A 24,455-nucleotide genomic window follows, 5' to 3' on the forward strand; every position below is an offset into this window, starting at 1 on the left:
GGGATCCAGTGCCCAACTACCTTCGTTTATTTTGTTAATTCCAAATTGCATTCAAATCCATTCTTTCTCATAACTTGAGAATATGTACAGCGCAGAACAGAAAAGAAGGCAGATTTGATGAGTTGTAGGGGCGGACCCGCTTCCACTGATTTCTTGCGGGAAGGTTCTATAAGGGAAGAAGAATCAGAGCTGTGACCTGGTAACCTTGATTTCTTTCGGAACAGGAAGAGGGAAAGAAAGATCAGGGGAAGAAGCGGGGTAGAGGAATTGGTCAACTCATCAGGCTCATGACCTGAAGACTGCAGGTTCGAATCCTGTCCCCGCCTAATCATAGTCAAAATCTGAGTTTGATCCTGGAGAATTCCCACTACCGCTGGCAGGCCAGCCGGGCCGTGAGCGCGGTGGGAACGGGCTTCCCAAAAAGCGAGCCCCGACCCGGGTCAGCATAGAATGGGGGGACTTTTTGAAATAATTCTATCTCTGTTTGCTAAGTATGTCAATTTCTCCTTAGTAACAAGGCCAAAACCGGGGTTTTACAAGTTTTGACTCATTTTTGACCCGTTTGGATCATCCCGATCGTGTGATCCAGATTGGGGCCGATAGATTTTATTGCCAAGATCTTCACTGTGCGCATAGACTGGGTCAAGCTTGTGGGAATCATTTTCTGGAAGACGGTCATAAATACATCAAGTAGAAGTTTAAAAATGTGAATTTCAAGAAGACGAAGAAGAAGATGACTGTTGTACCTGAACGATTACGGATACAATAAAGAGTTCGGAGAATTTGGCAGACGAGTGCACCAATGCTGTCAATTTCGGTGCGTCAATGACCCTGATTTTTGTTGGACCTTCTAGATCCGATACAAGCAATCTCTCAAGGAAAGGCGCATTCTCAATGACCATAACGTGGAACAGCTGGAGTGATCTCTTCCCAATTGATGTCTTGTTGCGCGGCCAGCAAGACACATAAATCCATCGGAGATTCATCGAGGCGATGTGAAGGCTAATGAACCCATGGATCTACTCAAGACGAAGCTACTCGAGCGCAGTACAGCTGCAGAGCAGGTGCTCCATAGCCTTCTTCGAGATGACAACGTCGAAGAGGTCGAGCTGCTTGAGTTGAGGGAGAAGAAGGGCGGGCGCGACATTAATCTGGGGAAGATAGCAGGAGCTGAAGCTGGCGCGGCGCAGCGTTGGCGCGAAGCGGAGCGCGGACGGCGGCAGAGAGCGACATCGTCCAGCTTCAAAGATGAGCTCCTCGAGCTAATCTAGGGCGGGGGATAAGAACCACTCGTCTTACTTGGGTTGGACCTTGCAGTTGGTACTAAACATGCGGATGTCAAGGCGTCTGGCTGGCCCAGGGTGCGATGAAAGGATCTTGGAGACTGCGGCCATGCGTTTGCAATCCCCATCGCAGAGGCAGCTGTCGACGGTGAGGTTGAGGGGGACGCGGCACCAGAGGGGGCACCACCGCCGGGAGAGCAGGGCGGTCCGCACGGCAGATTTGGTGGGGAGGAGGCCGATGATGACGAGCAGCATGTCGTCGGGGAGGCTGCTGATGAAGTCCAGGCTCGCCGGATGCGGTTTTGGCTCGAGCCGCCTCCGCTTGTTGGCTGCCTCACCGTCCATCTCAACCGGCGGCAACGCCGGTGTACACGTGTGCTGGTGTGTGTTGTGTGCTGGGTGTGCGCGAGTGCGTCCTTCTGTGCATGCCGTCGCGCAGTGGTGAATTGTGCGCGAGTGCGTCCTTCACGCGGAAGAAGTGTGTCCTCAATGCGCCCTCAATTTACTAGCGTGTAGGGTGCTACTCCGAGTGGTTTCAACTTTGTTTACTTCACCGCGTGTCAGATGGGCCTCTAGTTTACTTATTTTCACCAACTGCCACATGGGCCAGCACACAAAGATACAGAACACGAGCTGACAAGGCAGCATGTGGACTGGTTGACCGGTCAACTAAACAATATACGGAGCTATACGCTGACACAATGAGCGTATAATCCGTCGGTATAGAGTGTTCGAGTGAGAGGGGAGGCCCGTGAGATATAGCAGAGAGAGAAAGAGAAAGAGCTACTCCCTCCGTTCGATAATGTAGTTCCAACATTTTTTAAAAAGTCAAACTTTTGAAACTTTGACCAAGTTTATAAAGAAATTACTTATATCTACAATACCAAAGATAAATGATTGTATGAAGTAAGTACATGTTGTGATGAATCTAATGATCGTTCCAGATGTAAATGTTTTTCTCCACATATACCTGGTCAAACTTTTCTGAGGTTTGACTTTTCAAAACATCCATATGCTTATGGACGTGAGAGAGTCCCTAACTAGAGAGAGAGAGAGAGTGAAATAGAAAGAGTGAGTGAAAAAAGTGTGTGTGCGTGTGTGAAAGAGACATGGACAACACTCGATAAAATTCGAGAAAAAATGTGTGTGTCTTATGCAAACGTATCACACATGCATCTTCGACAACGGAAGCAAGGTGAGGAGATAGTGTGTGGTTGTTTGCAACCGAGAGAGCAAGACCCCTAGCACGTGGCCAAGAGGGGTCTGACAAACAAGGGAGAGAGGTCGAGAGAGACGTACGGAGAAAATGCAGACATGGGGAGGAGAGAGTGTATGTTTGTCATAGAGAGATCCCCTGGAGATCATGATGGGACTACATGGGTGGGAGATCGAGTGACAAGGTGTGTGCGCGATAGAAGATACCCCGAGAGATATCGAGATAGACGTATGGATGGAAGGAGACAATACGTGTGTTCCTGATGGCTAGTGAGAGATAATCATACTTAGGGGGGAGTGCTTGCGCCTATGATGGAGTGAGAGATTATGGTACTTATTAGGGGGGTGCATGTCACATAGAGAGAGAACAAGGGCGGAGAGTGTTGGATGGGTCTATATGTATAGCGCGAGCGAGACATGTGTATGTGTGAACCAGGGAGATATAAAGTTTGAGAGAGATTGAGGAGCCCCGATAAGGCAAAGTGGTGCATCAGATAGTTGAGAGGGGGAAAGAGATATTCCATCCGCTCGATAATGCAGTGCGTGTAAAAATTTTAGAAGTCAAACTTTGGAAACTTTGATCAGGTTTACGCAAATGTTATTTATATCTACAATACCAAAGATACATCATACGAAACTACATCTCATGGTGAATCTAATAGTGTATGTTTGCCGTTCTAGATGTAATTGTTTTTCTCCACGTACATGGTCAAACTTTGTGATGTTTGACTTTTCAATGAATCAGTATGCTATGGACCGAGGAGAGTGCCTAAGTCGAGAGAGATCAAGTGCGTGTGAAGGAGAATGAGTAAGTGTGAAAAAAGAGTATGTGTGTGAAAGAGAAGGTGACAACAAATGATAAATTAGAGAGAGTGTGTGTTTTTTCGTTTCTTAGGCGAACATCTCACGCATGCATCTCCGAGATAGAAAAGCGAGGCGAGGAGATACACGAAGATAGCTAGTGTGTGATTGTTTGCAACAGAGAGAGACACCCCTATAGCACATGTCCAATAGAGGTCTGGCCAACAAGGAACAAAGGTCGAGAGGGACACCTGGAGAACATGGACGCATGGGGAGGGCGAGAGGGTGTGTTTGTGATAGAGAAATCCCCTCGAGATCGTGAGGGGACTATATGGGTGGGAGATCGAGGGAGGTGTGTGCGCGATAGAAAGATGCCCCGAGAGAAATCGAGATAGACCATGCACATCTTTGTGATGGAGACTAAGATTAGCTAGTCATATACATATAGGGGGGACTGCGTGTGCGTGAGAGACCATCATACTTGGCTAGCTAGGCATGAGATTGTGTGTGTGTGTGTGTGCGTGTGAGATGGAGAGAGAACGAGGGAGAGAGATATAGTTTTAGATGGGCCTATCGAGTGTGAGTGAGATATGCATGTGTATGTGTGACCCGGGTAGATGGAGAGTTTGAGAGAGGGGGGAGAGCTCCGAGATGACAGAGTGGTGTGTGAGAGAGTTACGGGCAACGAGCCAAGGAATTTGTGTGCGTACGATGAGTGCACCCAAGATATCTAGCTTGGACTAGAGAATCATACATAGTGTGCGAGAGAGACCTATAGATGGAGTATATATGCATGCGAACTAGAAAGACCCCCCCCCCACACACACACAAAGAGAGAGAGATGGAGAGAAAGCGAGAGGGGCCAACAAGGTTTGTGTGTTGGATGGGTGCGATAGAATTGAAGATTGTCGGCGAGAGAGAGAGAGCAGGAGTCCGGGAGAGGGGGAGGTCGCGTTTTATGCATCAAAGACTGATATAAACCATGTTTCGATATAAACTTGCATTCAAATATTTAAATTGGAGAACATGTTGTCTGCAATCCACACATGAACGGATATATGCGTATATCAAACAAGTTCATTAATTTGACTTTCAACATGTTCATGGAGTACTATAATAATGTACAACATGCTACTCGATTGAGGTGTTCAATTTTGGATTTAGTTCACTATTTTGACCTGGTGAATGAGCTATTTCATTGAATCGAGATATTTCATTTTGCATTTGATTCCCATTTTTGAGTGGATCAACTATTTGTCATATAGTAAATCGCTAGCAACGAGCATGTAAAAACACATTACTCCCGAGCGTCATCTCTACATCTAAAAAAGAAGTGGCAAGCTAATATTTCAAAATTTGATTCGAATCGACTTGGTAAGGTAGACGTGGATGCTCGTTCTCCCAAATTTTGAACGAACCGTTAAACATCCTCTGCTCGGTGGAATTCGCCCGAGCAAATAAATGGGAGACGCGAAATTACCGTCCTATGTGGGACATGCATCAATTGGCCCGTTATACATCGAGGGTAGGTTCGTAACTTCATCCCAGCGCGCCTTCTCCTCGGCCGAAATGACATGTGCCGAATAATTCATAAACCATGGTCGGCAAAACACACTCTCCTCGCCAGAAATAGCTCGCGCCCACTATTTCAAAACACGCTCTCCTCGCCCGAAATTGCTCGCGCCCACTATATTTCAAAACACGCCCTCCTCGCCCGAAATCGCTCCCGCCCACTATTTGGGGAGAAACAAAGTTACTCTACTATCCCCGACCCTCAGTACACAAACCCAAGCCGAGAAGCCTAAAGGCAGGGGTAGAACTGTAACTCCCCCTCACATTTCAGACAAATGCGTCCGTAAAACATGGTTCCACTCCCCTCCCAATTCCCCCCCCCCCCCATTCATACCTCGTGGGCGCCAAATCACCTTCTCCCCGGAAGCTCCCTTCTCCCGAGCCGCGAAGCCTCAGCCCCTCCTCCATGGCGCCCCCACCGCACCAATTTCACAGCCGCCCTCCTCCCTAATGCCGGAGACGCTGTCCATTTGCCGTCGTGCACTGGGCCGTGTGCCTGTTACTCCGTGTTGCTTGAGCTGCCTCGACGACGGCCGCGTTGATACGTCTCCAACATATCTATAATTTTTGATTGTTCCATGCTATTATATTATCTGTTTTGGATGTTTATGGGCTTTACTAAACACTTTTATATTATTTTTTGGACTAACCTATTAACCGGAGGCCCAGCCCAAATTGTTGTTTTCTTGCCTATTTCAGTGTTTCAAAGAAAAGGAATATCAAACGGAGTCCAAACGGAATGAAACCTTCGGGAGAGTTATTTTTGGAACGGAAGCAATCCAGGAGACTTGGAGTAGACGTCAGGGAAGCTTCGAGGTGGCCACGAGGCAGGGAGGCACGCCTGCCCCCATGGGCGCGCCCCCACCCTCGTGGGCCCCTCGTGGCTCCCCTCACGGACTTCTTTCGCCTATATATATCCATATACCCTAAAAACATTGGGGAACACGATAGATCGGGAGTTCCGCCGCCGCAAGCCTCTGTAGCCACCAAAAACCAATCAGGACCCTGTTCCGGCACCCTGTCAGAGGGGGAATCCCTCACCGGTGGCCATCTTCATCATCCCGGCGCTCTCCATGACGAGTGATACGTCTCCAACGTATCTATAATTTTTTATTGTTCCATGCTATATTATATTCTGTTTTGGACATTATTGGGGTTTATTATACACTTTTATATTTTTTTGGGACTAACCTATTAACCGGAGGCCCAGCCCAGAATTGTTGTTTTTTGCCTATTTCAGAGTTTCGTAGAAAAAGAATATCAAATGGAGTCCAAACGGAATGAAACCTTCGGGAACGTGATTTTCGGAACGAACGTGATCCAGAGGACTTGGACCCTACGTCAAGACATCAACCAAGAATGCATGAGGTAGGGGGGCGCGCCTACCCCCCTGGGCGCACCCTCCACCCTCGTGGGCCCCCTGTTGCTCCACCGACGTACTCCTTCCTCCTATATATACCTACGTACCCCCAAACTACCAGATACGGAGCCAAAAACCTAATTCCACCGCCGCAACCTTCTGTACCCGTGAGATCCCATCTTGGGGCCTGTTCCGGAGCTCCGCCGGAGGGGGCATCGATCATGGAGGGCTTCTACATCAACACCATAGCCTCTCCGATGATGTGTGAGTAGTTTACCTCAGACCTTCGGGTCCATAGTTATTAGCTAGATGGCTTCTTCTCTCTTTTTGGATCTCAATACAATGTTCTCCCCCTCTCTTATGGTGATCTATTCGATGTAATCTTCTTTTGCGGTGTGTTTGTTGAGACCGATGAATTGTGGGTTTATGATCAAGTTTATCTATGAACAATATTTGAATCTTCTCTGAATTCTTTTATGTATGATTGGTTATCTTTGCAAGTCTCTTCGAATTATCAGTTTGGTTTGGCCTACTAGATTGATCTTTCTTGCAATGGGAGAAGTGCTTAGCTTTGGGTTCAATCTTGCAGTGTCCTTTCCCAGTGACAGTAGGGGCAGCAAGGCACGTATTGTAGTGTTGCCATCGAGGATAACAAGATGGGGTTTATATCATATTGCAAGAGTTTATCCCTCTACATCATGTCATCTTGCTTAAAGCGTTACTCTGTTCTTATGAACTTAATACTCTAGATGCATGCTGGATAGCGGTCGATGTGTGGAGTAATAGTAGTAGATGCAAGCAGGAGTCGGTCTACTTGTCTCGGACGTGATGCCTATATACATGATCATACCTAGATATTCTCATAACTATGCTCAATTCTGTCAATTGCTCAACAGTAATTTGTTCACCCACCGTAAATACTTATGCTCTTGAGAGAAGCCACTAGTGAAACCTATGGCCCCCGGGTTTATTTTCCATCTTATTAATCTTCCAACACTTAGTTATTTTTATTGCTTCTACTTAGTTTTTTTTATTGCTTCCTATTTTACTTTGCATCTTTATCATAAAAATACCAAAAATATTATCTTATCATATCTATCATATCTCACTCTCGTAAGTGATCGTGTAGGGATTGACAACCCCTTATCGCGTTGGTTGCGAGGATTTATTTGTTTGTGTAGGTGCGAGGGACTCGTGCGTGGCCTCCTACTGGATTGATACCTTGGTTCTCAAAAACTGAGGGAAATACTTACGCTACTTCGCTGCATCACCCTTTCCTCTTCAAGGGAAAACCAACGCAGTGCTCAAGAGGTAGCAAGAAGGATTTCTGGCGCCGTTGCCGGGGAGTCTACGCAAAAGTCAACATACCAAGTACCCATCACAAACCCTTATCTCCCGCATTACATTATTTGCCATTTGCCTCTCGTTTTCCTCTCCCCCACTTCACCCTTGCCGTTTTATTCGCCCTCTCTTTTTCGTTCGCCTCTTTACCGCTCGCTTGGTCGTTATGGCTAGTCCTCTTTCTTCTCCATTGTCCCCCGAGAATGAAGTTCTTAATTTTAAGCAAAGGGAGGGAGAAAATCTAAAAGACGCTTGATATAGAATTTGCAATGCTCAAAATAGATCTACCAGGAAGCAATCCACTTCCGTTCTTCTCCGCAATTTTTATGTAGGCGTTACTCCTTGGTACAGATATATCCTTGATACCATTACCGGAGGGAATTTCTTGGGTAGCCATACTTTTGATTCTTATAATGCTATGATAGATTTGTTTGGCTCACCCCCTCTTTTGGTTAATGGAACTATGTTAACTTTGGAGCATGTAATGCAAAGACTTGAAATTATTGAAAATAAAGTTGCTACCGTAGAGTTAATTGAAAATTTGGATAAAAAGATTCACAACCGAATTACCCAATATGGATCTAAAGTAGGAGTCACTTTGAAAAATATTAAGGAGAAGGAACCCATAGTTAATGAGAAAATAAATCAGGATTCGACTAGAATCGATAAACTTGAGAATATCATTACCAACTTGGGAACCGCTTTTTCTTCCGTAAAGAATAGTGCAAGTCCTCCAACTAAAATTGCCAAGCTTATTTATGTTCCTAAAAATAAGGGTGAATCCTCTAGTAAGGAAACTGCGGATCTCAAATCTATAAGTATTCATCCCAATCTTTTTACTATTATTAAGGAACCATTTGCTACAAATGAATTTTTTGATCTTGTGCCTAAAAGTTTGATAATTAATAAAAATAAAGAAACTTCTAAGGATGATAGATGCCTCATTGAAGAATTGCCTACCAAAGATGGCAATACCTAGATCTATCCTTGCTTTTATGCCTAGCTAGGGGCGTTAAACGGTAGCGCTTGTTGGGAGGCAACCCAATTTTATTTTTAGTTTTTTGCTTTTTGCTTCAGTTTAGGAATAAATATTTGTTCTAGCCTCTGGTTATATTTTTTTTATGTTTTAATTAGTGTTTCTGCCAAGCTAAACCTATAGGATCTTCTTGGATGATAGTTATTTGATCTTGCTGTAAATTCCAGAAACTTTCTGTTCAAGAAAACAATTGTTAAAAATCACCAGAACGTGATAAAATATTGATTCCAATTTCTTCTGATCAATAAACAAATTGTCTAGGTCGTCCTAATTTTGCTGAATTTTTGGAGTTTCAGAAGTTTGCGTTAGTTACAGATTACTACAGACTGTTCTGTTTTTGACAGATTCCGTTTTTCGTGTGTTGTTTGCTTATTTTGATGAATCTATGGCTAGTAAAATAGTTTATAAGCCATAGAGAAGTTGGAATACAGTAGGTTTAACACAAATATAAATAAATAATGAGTTCATTACAGTGCCTTGAAGTGGTCTTTTGTTTTCTTTCTCTAACGGAGCTCACGAGATTTTCTGCTGAGTTTTGTGTTGTGAAGTTTTCAAGTTTTGGGTAAAAGATTTGATGGATTATGGAACAAGCAGTGGCAAGAGCCTAAGCTTGGGGATGCCCATGGCACCCCAAGATAATCTAAGGACACCTCAAATCCAAAGCTTGGGGATGCCCCGGAAGGCATCCCCTCTTTCGTCTACTTCCATCGGTAACTTTACTTGGAGCTATATTTTTATTCACCACATGATATGTGTTTTGCTTGGAGCGTCTTGTATGTTTTGAGTCTCTGCTTTTTAGTTTACAACAATCATATTTACTGTACACACCTTTTGAGAGAGACACACATGATTCGGAAATTATTAGGATAGTCTATGTGCTTCACTTATATCTTTTGAGTTATATAGTTTTTGCTCTAGTACTTCACTTATATCTTTTAGAGCACGGTGGTGGTTTTGTTTTATAGAAACTATTATTCTCTCATGCTTCACTTAGATTATTTTGAGAGTCTTAAACAGCATGGTAATTTGCTTAAATAATCCTAATATGCTAGGTATTCAAGACTAGTAAATACTTTTTTATGAGTGCATTGAATACTAAGAGAAGTTTGATGCTTGATGATTGTTTTGAGACATGGAGGTAGTGATATCAAAGTTGTCCTAGTTGAGTAGTTGTGAATTTGAGAAATACTTGTGTTGAAGTTTGCAAGTCCCGTAGCATGCACGTATGGTAAACGTTATGTAACAAATTTGAAACATGAGGTGTTCTTTGATTGTCCTCCTTATGAGTGGCGGTCGGGGACGAGCGATGGTCTTTTCCTACCAATCTATCCCCCTAGGAGCATGAGCGTAGTGATTGGTTTTTGATGACTTGTAGATTTTTGCAATAAGTATGTGAGTTCTTTATGACTAATGTTGAGTCCATGGATTATACGCACTCTCACCTTTCCATCATTGCTAGCCTCTTCGGTACCGTGCATTGCCCTTTCTCACATTGAGAGTTGGTGCAAACTTCGCCGGTGCATCCAAACCCCGTGATATGATACGCTCTTTCACACATAAACCTCCTTATATCTTCCTCAAAACAGCCACCATACCTACCTATTATGGCATTTCCATAGCCATTCCGAGATATATTGCCATGCAACTTTCCACCGTTCCGTTTATTATGACATGCTTCATCATTGTCGTATTGCCTTGCATGATCATGTAGTTGACATCGTATTTGTGCCAAAGCCACCATGCATAATTTTCATACATGTCACTCTTGATTCATTGCCCATCCCGGTACACCGCCGGAGGCACTCATATAGAGTCATATTTTGTTCTAGTATCGAGTTGTAATCTTTGAGTTGTAAATAAATAGAAGTGTGATGATCATCATTAATAGAGCATTGTCCCAATAAAAAAAGGGGAAATAAAAAGGGACAATGCTACTATCCTTTTTCCACACTTGTGCTTCAAAGTAGCACCATGATCTTCATGATAGAGAGTCTCTTGTTTTGTCACTTTCATATACTAGTGGGAATTTTTCATTATAGAACTTGGCTTGTATATTCCAACAATGGGCCTCCTCAAGTGCCCTAGGTCTTCGTGAGCAAGCAAGTTGGATGCACACCCACTTAGTTTCTTTTGTTGAGCTTTCATATATTTATAGCTCTAGTGCATCCGTTGCATGGCAATCCCTACTCCTTGCATTAACATCAATCGATGGGCATCTCCATAGCTCATTGATTAGCCTCGTTGATGTGAGACTTTCTCCCTTTTTGTCTTCTCCACATAACCCCCATCATTATATTCTATTCCACCCATAGTGCTATATCCATGGCTCACGCTCATGTATTGCGTGAAAGTTGAAAAGGTTTGAGATTACTAAAGTATGAAACAATTGTTTGGCTTGTCATCGGGGTTGTGCATGATGAGAGCATTCTTGTGTGACGAAATGGAGCATGAATAAACTATATGATTTTGTAGGGATGAACTTTCTTTGGCCATGTTATTTTGAGAAAACATAATTGCTTAGTTAGTATGCTTGCAGCATTATTATTTTTATGTCAATATTGAACTTTTATCTTGAATCTTTCGGATCTGAATATTCATACCACAATTAAGAAGAATTACATTGAAATTATGCCAAGTAGCATTCCACATCAAAAATTCTGTTTTTATCATTTACCTACTCGAGGACGAGCAGGAATTAAGCTTGGGGATGCTTGATACGTCTCCAACGTATCTATAATTTTTGATTGTTCCATGCTATATTATATTCTTTGGACATTATTGGGCTTTATTATACACTTTTATATTATTTTTGGGACTAACGTATTAACCGGAGGCCCAACCCAGAATTGTTGATTTTTGCCTATTTCAGAGTTTCGCAGAAAAAGAATATCAAACGGAGTCCAAACGGAATGAAACCTTCGGGAACGTGATTTTCGGAACGAACGTGATCCAGAGGACTTGGACCCTACGTCAAGACATCAACCAGGAGGGCACGAGGTAGGGGGCGCGCCCTCCACCCTCATGGGCCCCCTGTTGCTCCATCGACGTACTCCTTCCTCCTATATATACCTACATACCCCCAAACTACCAGATACGGAGCCAAAAACCTAATTCCACCGCCGCAACCTTCTGTACCCGTGAGATCCCATCTTGGGGCCTGTTCCAGAGCTCCGCCGGAGGGGGCATCGATCACGGAGGGCTTCTACATCAACACCATAGCCTCTCCGATGATGTGTGAGTAATTTACCTCAGACCTTCGGGTCCATAGTTATTAGCTAGATGGCTTCTTCTCTCTTTTTGGATCTCAATACAATGTTCTCCCCCTCTCTTGTGGAGATCTATTCGATGTAATCTTCTTTTGCGGTGTGTTTGTTGAGACCGATGAATTGTGGGTTTACGATCAAGTTTATCTATGAACAATATTTGAATCTTCTCTGAATTCTTTTATGTATGATTGGTTATCTTTGCAAGTCTCTTCGAATTATCAGTTTGGTTTGGCCTACTAGATTGATCTTTCTTGCAATGGGAGAAGTGCTTAGCTTTGGGTTCAATCTTGCGGTGTCCTTTCCCAGTGACAGTAGGGGCAGCAAGGCACGTATTGTAGTGTTGCCATCGAGGATAACAAGATGGGGTTTATATCATATTGCATGATTTTATCCCTCTACATCATGTCATCTTGCTTAAAGTGTTACTCTGTTCTTATGAACTTAATAGTCTAGATGCATGCTGGATAGCGGTCGATGTGTGGAATAATAGTAGTAGATGCAGGCAGGAGTCGTTCTACTTGTCTCGGACGTGATGCCTATATACATGATCATACCTAGATATTCTCATAACTATGCTCAATTTTGTCAATTGCTCAACAGTAATTTGTTCACCCACCGTAAATACTTATGCTCTTGAGAGAAGCCACTAGTGAAACCTATGGCCCCCGGGTCTATTTTCCATCTTATTAATCTTCCAACACTTAGTTATTTTTATTGCTTCTACTTAGTTTTTTTTTTTGCTTCCTATTTTACTTTGCATCTTTATCATAAAAAAACCAAAAATATTATCTTATCATATCTATCAGATCTCACTCTCGTAAGTGACCGGTAGGGATTGACAACCCCTTATCGCGTTGGTTGCGAGGATTTATTTGTTTGTGTAGGTGTGAGGGACTCGTGCGTGGCCTCCTACTGGATTGATACCTTGGTTCTCAAAAACTGAGGGAAATACTTACGCTACTTTGCTGCATCACCCTTTCCTCTTCAAGGGAAAACCAACGCAGTGCTCAAGAGGTAGCAACAAGGAGGGAGTAGTTCACCCTCGGGGCTGAGGGTATGTACCAGTAGCTATGTGTTTGATCTCTCTCTTTCGTGTTCTTGAGGTGGTATGATCTTGATGTATCGCGAGCTTTGCTATTTGGATCTTATGATGTTTCTCCCCCTCTACTCTCTTGTAATGGATTGAGTTTTCCCTTTGAAGTAATCTTATTGGATTGAGTCTTTAAGGATTTGAGAACACTTGATGTATGTCTTGCATGTGCTTATCTGTGGTGACAATGGGATATCACGTGATTCACTTGATGTATGTTTTGGTGATCAACTAGCAGGTTCCATAACATTGTGAACTTATGCATAGGGGTTGACACACGTTTTCGTCTTGACTCTCCGGTAGAAACTTTGGGGCACTCTTTGAAGTACTTTGTGTTGGTTGAATAGATGAATATGAGATTGTGTGATGCATGTCGTATAATCATACCCACGGATACTTGAGGTGACATTGGAGTATCTAGGTGACATTAGGGTTTTGGTTGATTTGTGTCTTAAGGTGTTATTCTAGTACGAACTCTATGATAGATCGAACGGAAAGAATAGCTTCGTGTTATTTTACTACGGACTCTTGAATAGATCAATCAGAAACAATAACTTTGAGGTGGTTTCGTACCCTACAATAATCTCTTCGTTTGTTCTCCGCTATTAGTGACTTTGGAGTGACTCTTTGTTGCATGTTGAGGGATATTTATATGATCCAATTATGTTATTATTGTTGAGAGAACTTGCACTAGTGAAAGTATGAGCCCTAGGCCTTGTTTCCTAGCATTGCAATACCGTTTACGCTCACTTTTATCATTAGTTACCTTGCTGTTTTTATATTTTCAGATTACAAAAACCTATATCTACCATCCATATTGCACTTGTATCACCATCTCTTCGCCGAACTAGTGCACCTATACAATTTACCATTGTATTGGGTGTGTTGGGGACACAAGAGACTCTTTGTTATTTGGTTGCAGGGTTGTTTGAGAGAGACCATCTTCATCCTACGCCTCCCACGGATTGATAAACCTTAGGTCATCCACTTGAGGGAAATTTGCTACTGTCCTACAAATCTCTGCACTTGGAGGCCCAACAACGTCTACAAGAAGAAGGTTGCGTAGTAGACATCAAGCTCTTTTCTGGCGCCGTTGCCGGGGAGGTGAGTGCTTGAAGGTATATCTTTAGATCTTGCAATCGAATCTTTTTGTTTCTTGTTTTATCACTAGTTTAGTTTATAAAAGAAAACTACCAAAAAAATGGAATTGAGGGTGCCTCATATGCTTCATCTTTTTAATGTCTTCCGTGAAAATAAGGATTCCGATAATTGTGCTCAATTGCTAGAGGAAGAATGCATTAGAATGTTTGGCACTAAATCTTTGAATGATGAGCATGATTGCAATGTTGTTAGTACGAATTCCTTGAATATCCATGATACTAATGATATGCAAAGCCACAAGCTTGGGGATGCTATGTTTGATGAAGATGATATGTTTTACCCCCCAAGTTTTGATGAGCAAATTTATTATGATGAAAGCATGCCTCCTATTTATGATGATTATTGTGATGACACATATGCTATAAAGAATAAAGATAACCATGAAACTTGTCATCATGATTTTAATTTTCAATTGGATTATGCTTCACATGATAGTTATTTTGTTGAGTTATCTCCCACTACTTTTCATGAGAAGAAATTTGCTTATGTGGAGAGTAATAAAATTTATATGCTTGGGGATCATGAAAAGAATGCTTTATGTGCTGGTTATATGGCTGAATTTATTCATGATGCTACTGAAAATTATTATGAGGGAGGATTATATGCTTGTAAGAATTGCAATAATATCAAGTTTCCTCTCTATGTGATTATTGTTCACATAAGTTGTTTTCTCACAAAATCCCTATGCATAGGAAGTGGGTTAGACTTAAATGTGCTAGTCATATTCTTCATGATGCTCTCTTTATGTTTCAATTCTTATCTTTTAGGTGAGCGTCATTGAAATCATCATGCCTAGCTAGGGGCATTAAACGTTAGCGCTTGTTGGGAGGCAACCCAATTTTATTTTTGTTCTTTGCTTTTTGATCCTGTTTAGTAATAAATAATATATCTAGCCTCTGGTTAGATGTGGTTTTTTGTTTTAATTAGTGTTTGTGCCAAGTAGAACCTTTGGGAAGACTTGGGTGAAGTCTTTTTGATCTTGCTGTAAAAAACAGAAACTTTAGCGCTCACGAGATTAGATAAAACTTTTTACTGGAGAGTGCTATTTAGTTGATTCTTTTTGAAGATGATTAATAGACAAATTCCTCAGGTCCACCAATTTTTTTCAGAATTTTTGGAGTTCCATAAGTATACGTTTGATACAGATTACTACAGACTATTCTGTTTTTGACAGATTCTGTTTTCTATGTGTTGTTTGCTTATTTTGATGAATCCATGAGTAGTATCGGAGGGTATGAACCATAGAGAAGTTGGAATACAGTAGATATTACAACAATATAAATTTAGAATGAGTTCACAACAGTACCTAAGTGGTGATTTATTTTCTTATACTAACGGAGCTTACGAGTTTTCTGTTAAGTTTTGTGTTGTGAAGTTTTCATGTTTTGGGTAAAGATTCGATGGACTACGGAATAAGGAGTGGCAAGAGCCTAAGCTTGGGGATGCCCAAGGCAACCCAAGGTAATATTCAAGGATAACCAAGAGCCTAAGCTTGGGGATGCCCCGGATGGCATCCCCTCTTTCGTCTTCGTTCATCGGTAACTTTACTTGGAGCTATATTTTTATTCACCACATGATATGTGTTTTGCTTGGAGCGTCATTTTATTTTCTTTTGTTTTGCTTACTGTTTGAATAAAATACAAAGATATGAAATTCTTAAATGTTAGAGAGTCTTCACATAGTTACATAATTATTCCACTACTCATTGATCTTCACTTATATCTTTTGGAGTAGTTTGTCATTTGCTCTAGTGCTTCACTTATATCTTTTAGAGCACGGCGGTGGTTTTATTTTTAAGAAATAGATAAACTCTCATGCTTCACTTATATTATTTTGAGAGTCTTTTAGAACAGCATGGTAATTTGCTTTGGTTATGAAATTAGTCCTAATATGATGGACATCCAAGAGGGATATAATAAAAACTTTCATATAAAGTGCATTGAATACTATGAGAAGTTTGATTCCTTATGATTGTTTTGAGATATGAAGATGGTCATATTAGAGTCATGCTAGTTGCGTAGTTGTGAATTTGAGAGATACTTGTGTTAAAGTTTGTGATTCCCGTAGCATGCACGTATGGTGAACCGTTATGTGATGAAGTCGGAGCATGATTTATTTATTGATTGTCTTCCTTATGAGTGGCGGTCGGGGACGAGCGATGGTATTTTCCTACCAATCTATCCCCCTAGGAGCATGCGCGTTGTACTTCGTTTCGATAACTAATAGATTTTTGCAATAAGTATGTGAGTTCTTTATGACTAATGTTGAGTCCATGGATTATACGCACTCTCACCCTTCCACCATTGCTAGCTTCACTAATACCGCGCACCTTTCGCCGGTATCATACACCCACCATATACCTTCCTCAAAACAGCCACCATACCTACCTATTATGGCATTTCCATAGCCATTCCGAGATATATTGCCATGCAACTTACCACCGTTCTGTTTATTATGACACGCTTCATCATTGTCATATTGCTTTGCATGATCATGTAGTTGACATTGTATTTGTGGCAAGGCCACCATTCATCATTCATACATGTGGATTCATTGATATCTATAGTTTTGACCTCTTCAATCCCACTTTTACCAAATTTTGCATCAAGATCTAAAAACTCCGAATTTTTGGGACGCCTTCTAACTAAAGTTGACTCATCTCCAGTCCCATCATTATCAAGATTCATATTGCAAAACAAAGATTTAATAGGGGACTCATCAATAACTTTTAGATCTTCATCTTTATTCTCAAAAAAGTTTTCCGGTTTAGCGGCCATCTTATTAACGAAGGTGGCCTGCTTATCCAAAATTTCAGCAGTTAATTTTTTGAGATGAGCAATCTGAGATTTCAGACTATAAAATTCCGTAGACATATCGTTGTCGGTGTCAAAACCGGCGGATCTCGGGTAGGGGGTCCCGAACTGTACGTCTAAGGCGGATGGTAAAAGGAGGCGGGGGACACGATGTTTACCCAGGTTCGGGCCCTCTCGATGGAGGTAATACCCTACTTCCTGCTTGATTGATCTTAATGATATGAGTATTACAAGAGTTGATCTACCACGAGATCGTAGAGGCTAAACCCTAGAAGCTAGCCTATGGTATGATTGTTGTTGTCCTACGGACTAAACCCTTCGGTTTATATAGACACTAGAGGGGGCTAGGGTTACACAGAGTCGGTTACAAGGGAGGAGATCTACATATCCGTATTGCCAAGCTTGCCTTCCACGCCAAGGAGAGTCCCTTCCGGACATGGGACGAAGTCTTCAATCTTGTATCTTCATAGTCCAACAGTCCGGCCAAAGGATATAGTCCGGCTGTCCGAGGACCCCTAACCCAGGACTCCCTCTGTAGCCCCTGAACCAGGCTTCAATGACGACAAGTCCGGCGCGCAGATTGTCTTCGGCATTGCAAGGCGGGTTCCTCCTTCGAATACTCCATAGAAGATCTTGAACACAAGGATAGTGTCCGGCTCTGCAAAACAAATTCCACATACCACCGTAGAGAGAATAATATTTCCACAGATCTAATCTGCTGACACATTCTGCAGCATGACATCACGCTACGGCCCAGTCATTATTCGAACCATTTTTCTCAACCAGCCACTGCACATATTGCGAGGCGGTTTTCTTGGCACGTCTTGTCGAAGCAGAGATCATGTCCCCTTATCACGGGATTCTCATCAATACGGGTGTGGGTAACCCAACCGCGCCATCAATTACGGCGCTTGGGGAATAAGCGGTTTTACCAGGCAAGTGGGGAGGCGCAGAATACCTGCTGCCTTTATAAGGGGATAAGAACGCCCATTTGCACCCACGCCTTTCTTCTTCCCGATCCATTCCCCTCCGCCCGAGCTCCAGCGCCCAAGCGTTCATCTTTTGTGCCCAGAAAGGTCTTCCGAAAATGTCCGGATCCGGAGCAGGAGGCAAATGGATGGCCTCTACCGTCCGGGAGAAGGATATCAAAAAGCTTCGGGAGGCCAGGTATCTGGCCAAGAAAATCAGCCACCGTCTCCCGACGGCGGGACAGATCGTCGCTACTTCGGAACCCCACGAGAGGGTTGTATTCCTCCCTCACTTTGTCCGCGGGCTAGGGTTTCCCCTCCACCCGTTCGTTTGCGGCATCATGTATTACTATGGGATCGATCTTCACGATCTGTCCCCTAATTCCTTCCTCAACATCTCGACATTCATTGCCGTGTGCGAGGCTTTTCTCCGCATCTCACCACACTTTGGCCTATGGGTGAAGATTTTTAATGTGAAGCCCAAGGTAGTGGGCGGCAAGCACGCCGAGTGTGGGGGCGCTATGGTGAGCAAGATGCCCAATGTCATATGGCCAACAGGCACCTTTAACGATTCTGTCAAGGAGTGGCAACAACAGTGGTTTTATATCACTGAGCCGCGCGGCACGGAGTGGACCGCTACTCCTGAATTTCGATCCGGTGCCCCCTTGCGGCTTACATCCTGGGTCAAGAAGGGCCTGAACTGGTCTCGTCCGACGAACTGTCAGTGCTCCAGACGCGCATTAAAGATATGGGAGACAAGAACATTGAACTTGTCAATGTGGTCCAGGTGATGCTAGTTCGCCGGATCCAGCCTTGTCAACACCGGACTTGCAATCTATGGGAATTCGATCCGGCCAAGCACCAAACCTTACGAGAACTTTTCAGCTCTTCGCACAAGGACATCTGGAAGGTGCTTTTCAAGTCCAGCAAATCATGGCCGGACTCCGCCGAGGACCGCGGGTACCGACTGTCCCGCCCTGCAAGTTCGGTAAGTCATCATACTTTTTATCCGCGTAACCCAAAGGAAGCGCTTAACGTGTTTTATACAACTCTCCCAGGGCTGGACGAAGAAGGCGGAGCGGATCCATTGTCCGGCCCCGCTGCCCGAAGAACCGGCCGTCCCACTTCTGACGAAGATGCTGGTCCCGGCGCCTTACAAGGTGCCGAAGAAGACGGCCGAGAAGGAGGCCAAAAAGACCCGGGGCGGCCTTCGTCGCCGCGGCACTTCGGACGCAATATCCGAAGGCTCTAATGCCCGTTCCGCCTCCGAAGAGGACGAGGAGGAGGAAGAAGATGAATCCCCTACGGGGGGAAGAAAGAAGAGGACGACCTCCGCGTACTTGGAGGCCGAGTCGCCTAAAAGGGGAAAATTCCTCCTCCGGAGGAGTCCACTGCCGCCGCCGACAGCGGCCCGGCGTGGGATCCCAGGGTCCAGCCCCTGGTGAACTCGTGAGTATATACAGTCCGAATACGTTTATACGTCCAGACTCATCATGGCACAGTATTTTAACCTGAGCCATATTTTTTGTAGTCCGGCGAGGTCCCGTACCAAACAATCCTCATCCGAGGATTCGCTGAGCTCGGATGCAATGGAGAGCGGGACGCCCCCAAAGGCCCCTCCTCTAAACATGTGCATAACACCGAGGCTTCGTCCCAGAAGGACCCCGGCCAAGGAGGAGAGGCAAAGACTGTGAAGGCGGCGCCTGGAAGTCAAACTTCAGGGGCCAAACACATGGGGGGAAAATGCCCATGGGAGCTGACGGCGGGGGCCATCTTGAATTCGGCTCCCGGCCGGGTGCGGTTCCGGAGACCAATACGGCTCCAGAGTCAGGCAGGCGGCCTCTCCCAGCTGGAGGGGGCATACCGGCAACCTCTGTCCAACCAGAGGTGTCGGATGCTTTGTTGGTGGCACTGAAGAGCGCCTCCATCGTCGATGAACACCGTGCCCTTATGGGTGCGGTGATTGAGAAGATTCAGTCTGCTGAAAATGGACTGAATGGAGCCTGTATCAGCCTTATAGAAGGTTTTGAGGTATGTTTTTTGAAGAGTGTCATGGTATGGATAGTAGCCCTTGATACACTGTTCGGTGAAAGGAAAGAACCGGACAGAGGATCAAATTTATGTTCGCAGGAAGACTCATTGAATGACATCTATTTCTCTTCTGTGTAAGCAGGCGTCTGTAGCGGCTGTTGCCGCTCATACTACGGAGATCGCCGGACTGAATCAAAATCTGCAGCGGGCCAAAGAAGAACTTGGCCAGTTGAAAATGCAGTTGGGGGATAAACAAGGTATGCACAAGTCTTGTTCGCATTTATTGCGAATGAATTTTCAGTATGATGAAATAAGCTTCATGATTTGCACTAGGGATGGTGACCGAAGTCGAGGCTCTTAAGGAGGCTGTGGCCGAGGCCGAGAAAAAGGCAGCCACATAGCAGGCTCTTCGTGAGAAGCACGAGGCCAGGGTTATTAAAGCTTAGCAGGAGCTGCAAGAGGCCGTGAGGAAATGCGAGACCTTGGAGCAGAGTTTAACGGAGAAAGAATCCGAACTCACCAAGGCGCATCAGCCCACGAACGATGCCCGGGGGGAAACCCAAAGTGCCCTACAGGGGATCCAAGAGGCGAGAAAGATCGCGGCGGGTAAGGCTTTTTCCATGTAAAGCAAGTATTTGAGGGAAAAATTATGTTTCTAATTTTGAATTCGGATTTCTTAGGGGTATTTGCCGAGCTGCCCCGCAGCATATCAGATGCCGCCCAATTCTATCGAGCCGAAGAAAGGAACACTATGGATAAGCTCTTCTGGTCACAGTATTTGGCATCGAATTATCTGGTGCCTTTTGCCGATCAACTGAAACAGCTGATCGAACTGCATAAGGTGGCGGAACTAGCCATGAAAGATTTGGTTATCCGGCTATGGCCTGCCGAGCCGATTCCAAGCAGTTACTTCGGGCTCGTGAAGCGGCTTGTAAGCGCTTGCCCTCGACTTGACGTCATCAAGCGGTCGGTCTGCATAGAAGGTGCACGAATGGCCTTCGCCGCGCAAAAGTGTACTGGGGGAAGATGGATGCTGAGAAGCTGATGACCGAAGGGCCGCCAGAGGGGAAGGAGCACCGCAAGCCCGAATTATATTATGAAAGTGTCCTAAAAGGATCCTACCTTGCAGTGGAGCTATGCACCAAGGAAATTATATTTCCATGAATGCCAATCATGTTGTCCTTTGTAATGTTTGAACAAGGTCATTTATTTATTGCCTGTTATATAAAAGTTTACCCTCCTGTGCGGCCGTTTTATATGTTAAACCTGAGAGTTGGCCAGTCGTCGGCTTCTGCCCCCACGTAAGAAGTACGGGGGTGTTCGGGATAAACCTGAGCACTCTTTATCCCAGTTTTGGGTACTTCGAAGGAGGTGCTCAACACAATGAGCCAGACAATCGGACTATAGGGCTTTATCACTATCACTTAGCCATAGGAGCTTTAGTAAGGTAGGCGCAGCCCCTGGTGTTCGGAAAACCGTACTAGGGGCTCTATAAGCACTTGATCGGAGGAAAAACCGATCCATCGCACGCTGCATTGGTTATGGCATTATGCGGGAGAAATCCTTAAAGATTTTGTAACCTCTCGAATAGCTGACCAGCTCTCGCCGTATCATGACAGTCAGTTTTCGGCTTTCTCTACTGAGGTGCTCGTCTAGAAGAACCGGGACACAATCGCAGTAGTTCTCCCAGTGCTACCTTAGCCGATATAGCGGAACGTAAGGTACTAAAACATGGGAGCTGGGCAAACCCAACTATTGACCCAAGACATGATTCGGAGCTGATGCATATAATGCTATAGGTTCGGGGTGCCAAACTTCCATGAAGGTGTTCGGACTTTATTGCCGTGTTATGGGTAAAATGAAGCCCCTGGCATATTTTAAGGCATATCGCTGTGTACGGATGCCACTTGACAAAAGAATTTCAATAACAAATAACACCAGGTAAGCGTCATATAAATCCACATGTTGTATTTGAACAGTACGTCTATGCGTATGAGTACAGGTAATGTGATAAAAAAGGAATATGATTGCGGAACCTGCTGAGACCAGGGGGGAAGAAGCTGAGTGTGGATCCGTAATATAGCTGGATGGTCATTGCGGGGAATGTCTAAGGATTCCCTTGCACGTTCAAGTTGCCTCCGTATCGCCCGTCCTAGTCGGCGCAAAGGTGAACCTGTGAAGGAAATGTAAGAAATGTTCGCGTGCCGGAGAGCGGTTGAGCCGCTGAGTGCGGCCTGTCCTGGCCTTCGCCGGAGTGTTTAATTGAGCTCTGGACGAGCCGGGCTATCCTTCCGCGAAGTAGTTCGGAGTCCCTTGACGGTGTCCGGGAGCCTGGACGTCGACATCGAGGTTCGGCTGCAAGGTGTTGCTCGTTGCTTCTGCTGCTAAGGCAGTGGTGTACTTGTTGGTGCCGAGGGAAGGTTCGGCCTTGCCATTAACCGTGATAACACGGTTCGTCCGAGCAGTGCCTGATAATCACTGCGGAAAGGGACGATTTCGAAGATTAACTCTTCGGGACGGTAATTTTCTGGTGATCCGAAGACTACCTCAAGGGCAATGGAGCCTGTACAGCTGGCTTCCACACCTGGTACAATGCCTCTGAAAGTGGCTTTAGTGGGTTTGATCACTGAATGATCGATGCCCATCTTGCGCACTGTGTCCTGGTAAAGCAGATTTAGACTGCTGCCTCCGTCCATCAGGACTCGAGTGAGGTGGAACCCGTCAATTATTGGGTCGAGGACTAGTGCGGCTGGATTGCCTTGATTGGCGTTAACCGGACGATCCATGCGGTTGAAGGTGACCGACCGTAGTTTATATTGTGGGATGACTAGTTCCGTTAAGTCGGCATCCCTAAGGGTGCATATCCGGTCCGAGTTGGGAATTTGGGCGGTATTTACCACATTCACCGATTGAATATGTGGGGGAAATTTCTTTTGCCCTCCTGTGTTCGGTGATCTGGGCTCTTCGTCGCCATCTTCGCTTTGAGACCCCCCTTCTCCGTTTTTGGCGCCTGCCCTGCCGGCTTGTTTGAAGACCCAACATTCTCTATTGGTATGGGTGGCTGACGTTCCTGGGGTGCCATGAATTTGGCATTGGCGATCGAGTATGCGGTCCAGACTGGATGGACCCGAATTGTTATTTTTGGGTGGCCCTTTCCGCTGACCGGATTTTGAGCCCCTAAACCCGGCATTAACTGCCGTATTTTCGGCGTTTTCACCATATTTGCGGCACTTATGTTTGTTGCGTCGTGGTTTGCCGTTGCTATCCCTGGCCTCTGATGTGCCTGGTTTGCTTGTTGTATTGTTACTACGAGCCAACCAGCTATCTTCGCCCGCACAAAAGCGGGTCATAAGTGTCGTGAGGGCTGCCATGGATTTTTCCTTCTCTTGGTCGAGGTGCCGGGCGAGCCACTCGTCACGGATGTTATGCTTAAATGGCGCTAAGGCCTCTGCATCCGGACTGTCGACAATTTGGTTCTTCTTAGTTAGGAACCGGGTCCAGAATTTCCTGGCCGATTCCTCTGGCTGCTGAGTTATATGACTTAAATCGTCAGCATCCGGCGGTCGCACATAAGTCCCTTGGAAATTGTCCAGGAATGCATCTGCCAGGCTCTCCCAGCTTCCGATGGAGTTTGCCAGCAAGCTATTGAGCCAATGCCGAGCTGGCCCTTTGAGTTTTAGCGGCAGATACTTGATGGCATGTAGATCATCCCCGCGGGCCATGTGAATGTGGAGCAAGAAGTCTTCTATCCATACCGCGGGGTCTGTAGTACCATCATATGATTCGATGTTTACGGGTTTAAAACCCTCTGGGAATTCGTGACCCATTACTTCATCAGTGAAGCATAGGGGGTGTGCGGCGCCTCTGTGCCGGGCTATATCACGACGCAGTTCATACAAGTCTTGTCTGCTGTATTCGGCCCGGCCGGATTTGCTTTTAGTATATCCATCGTGACGGTCATCGTCCCGCGTTGGGGCGCTCCCCTGTGATCCGTAGATCGATCTTGCATGTTTTGCTTTGTTTTCCAATATGTCTCGCAGGTCCCGCGTGTTGCCCCGGGCCTTGGTGTTTTTGTTTGAATGGCGGCGGGGTGCGGGCTGGACTTCGGGCTGATGTGCCTCTCTGTCTCGGCCGCAAGGTGGCCGATCAGCCGCATCATACGCTGGTGATGTAGGTTTCAATGCTTCCTCCTCGAGTTGGGGTAGCAACCTGCACTTTGGGTAACTCTTGGTTGGGCGCTCGAGCTCGGATTCCTCAGCCGCCAGGACTTCAGTCCATCTATCCGCTAGCAGATCTTGATCAGCTCGAAGCTGTTGTTGCTTTTTCTTCAGGCTGTTTGCTGTGGCTATAAGCAGGCGCTTGAAGCGCTCCTACTCGATGGGATCCTCAGGCACGATAAATTCTTCGTCGCCGAGGCTCACCTCATCTTCGGAGAGAGGCATGTAATTGTCATCCTCTGATTCTCCGTCGGCTGCCTGTTCCGAAGGGCTAGCTTGTTCATCCTCCCGCTCGAGGTCT

At 45.1% G+C, this 24,455-nt stretch overlaps 1 non-coding gene across 1 annotated transcript; it reads left to right on the plus strand.

Moving 5' to 3' along the window:
* The first annotated feature begins 252 nt into the window (after nucleotides 1-252).
* On the plus strand, nucleotides 253-326 carry TRNAM-CAU (transfer RNA methionine (anticodon CAU)). The gene has a single exon. It is a non-coding gene; the product is annotated as a tRNA-Met (tRNA).
* The last annotated feature ends 24,129 nt before the right edge of the window (nucleotides 327-24,455 follow it).

Source organism: Aegilops tauschii, chromosome 7, assembly GCF_002575655.3.
Source record: "Aegilops tauschii subsp. strangulata cultivar AL8/78 chromosome 7, Aet v6.0, whole genome shotgun sequence".
NCBI lineage: Eukaryota > Viridiplantae > Streptophyta > Magnoliopsida > Poales > Poaceae > Aegilops > Aegilops tauschii.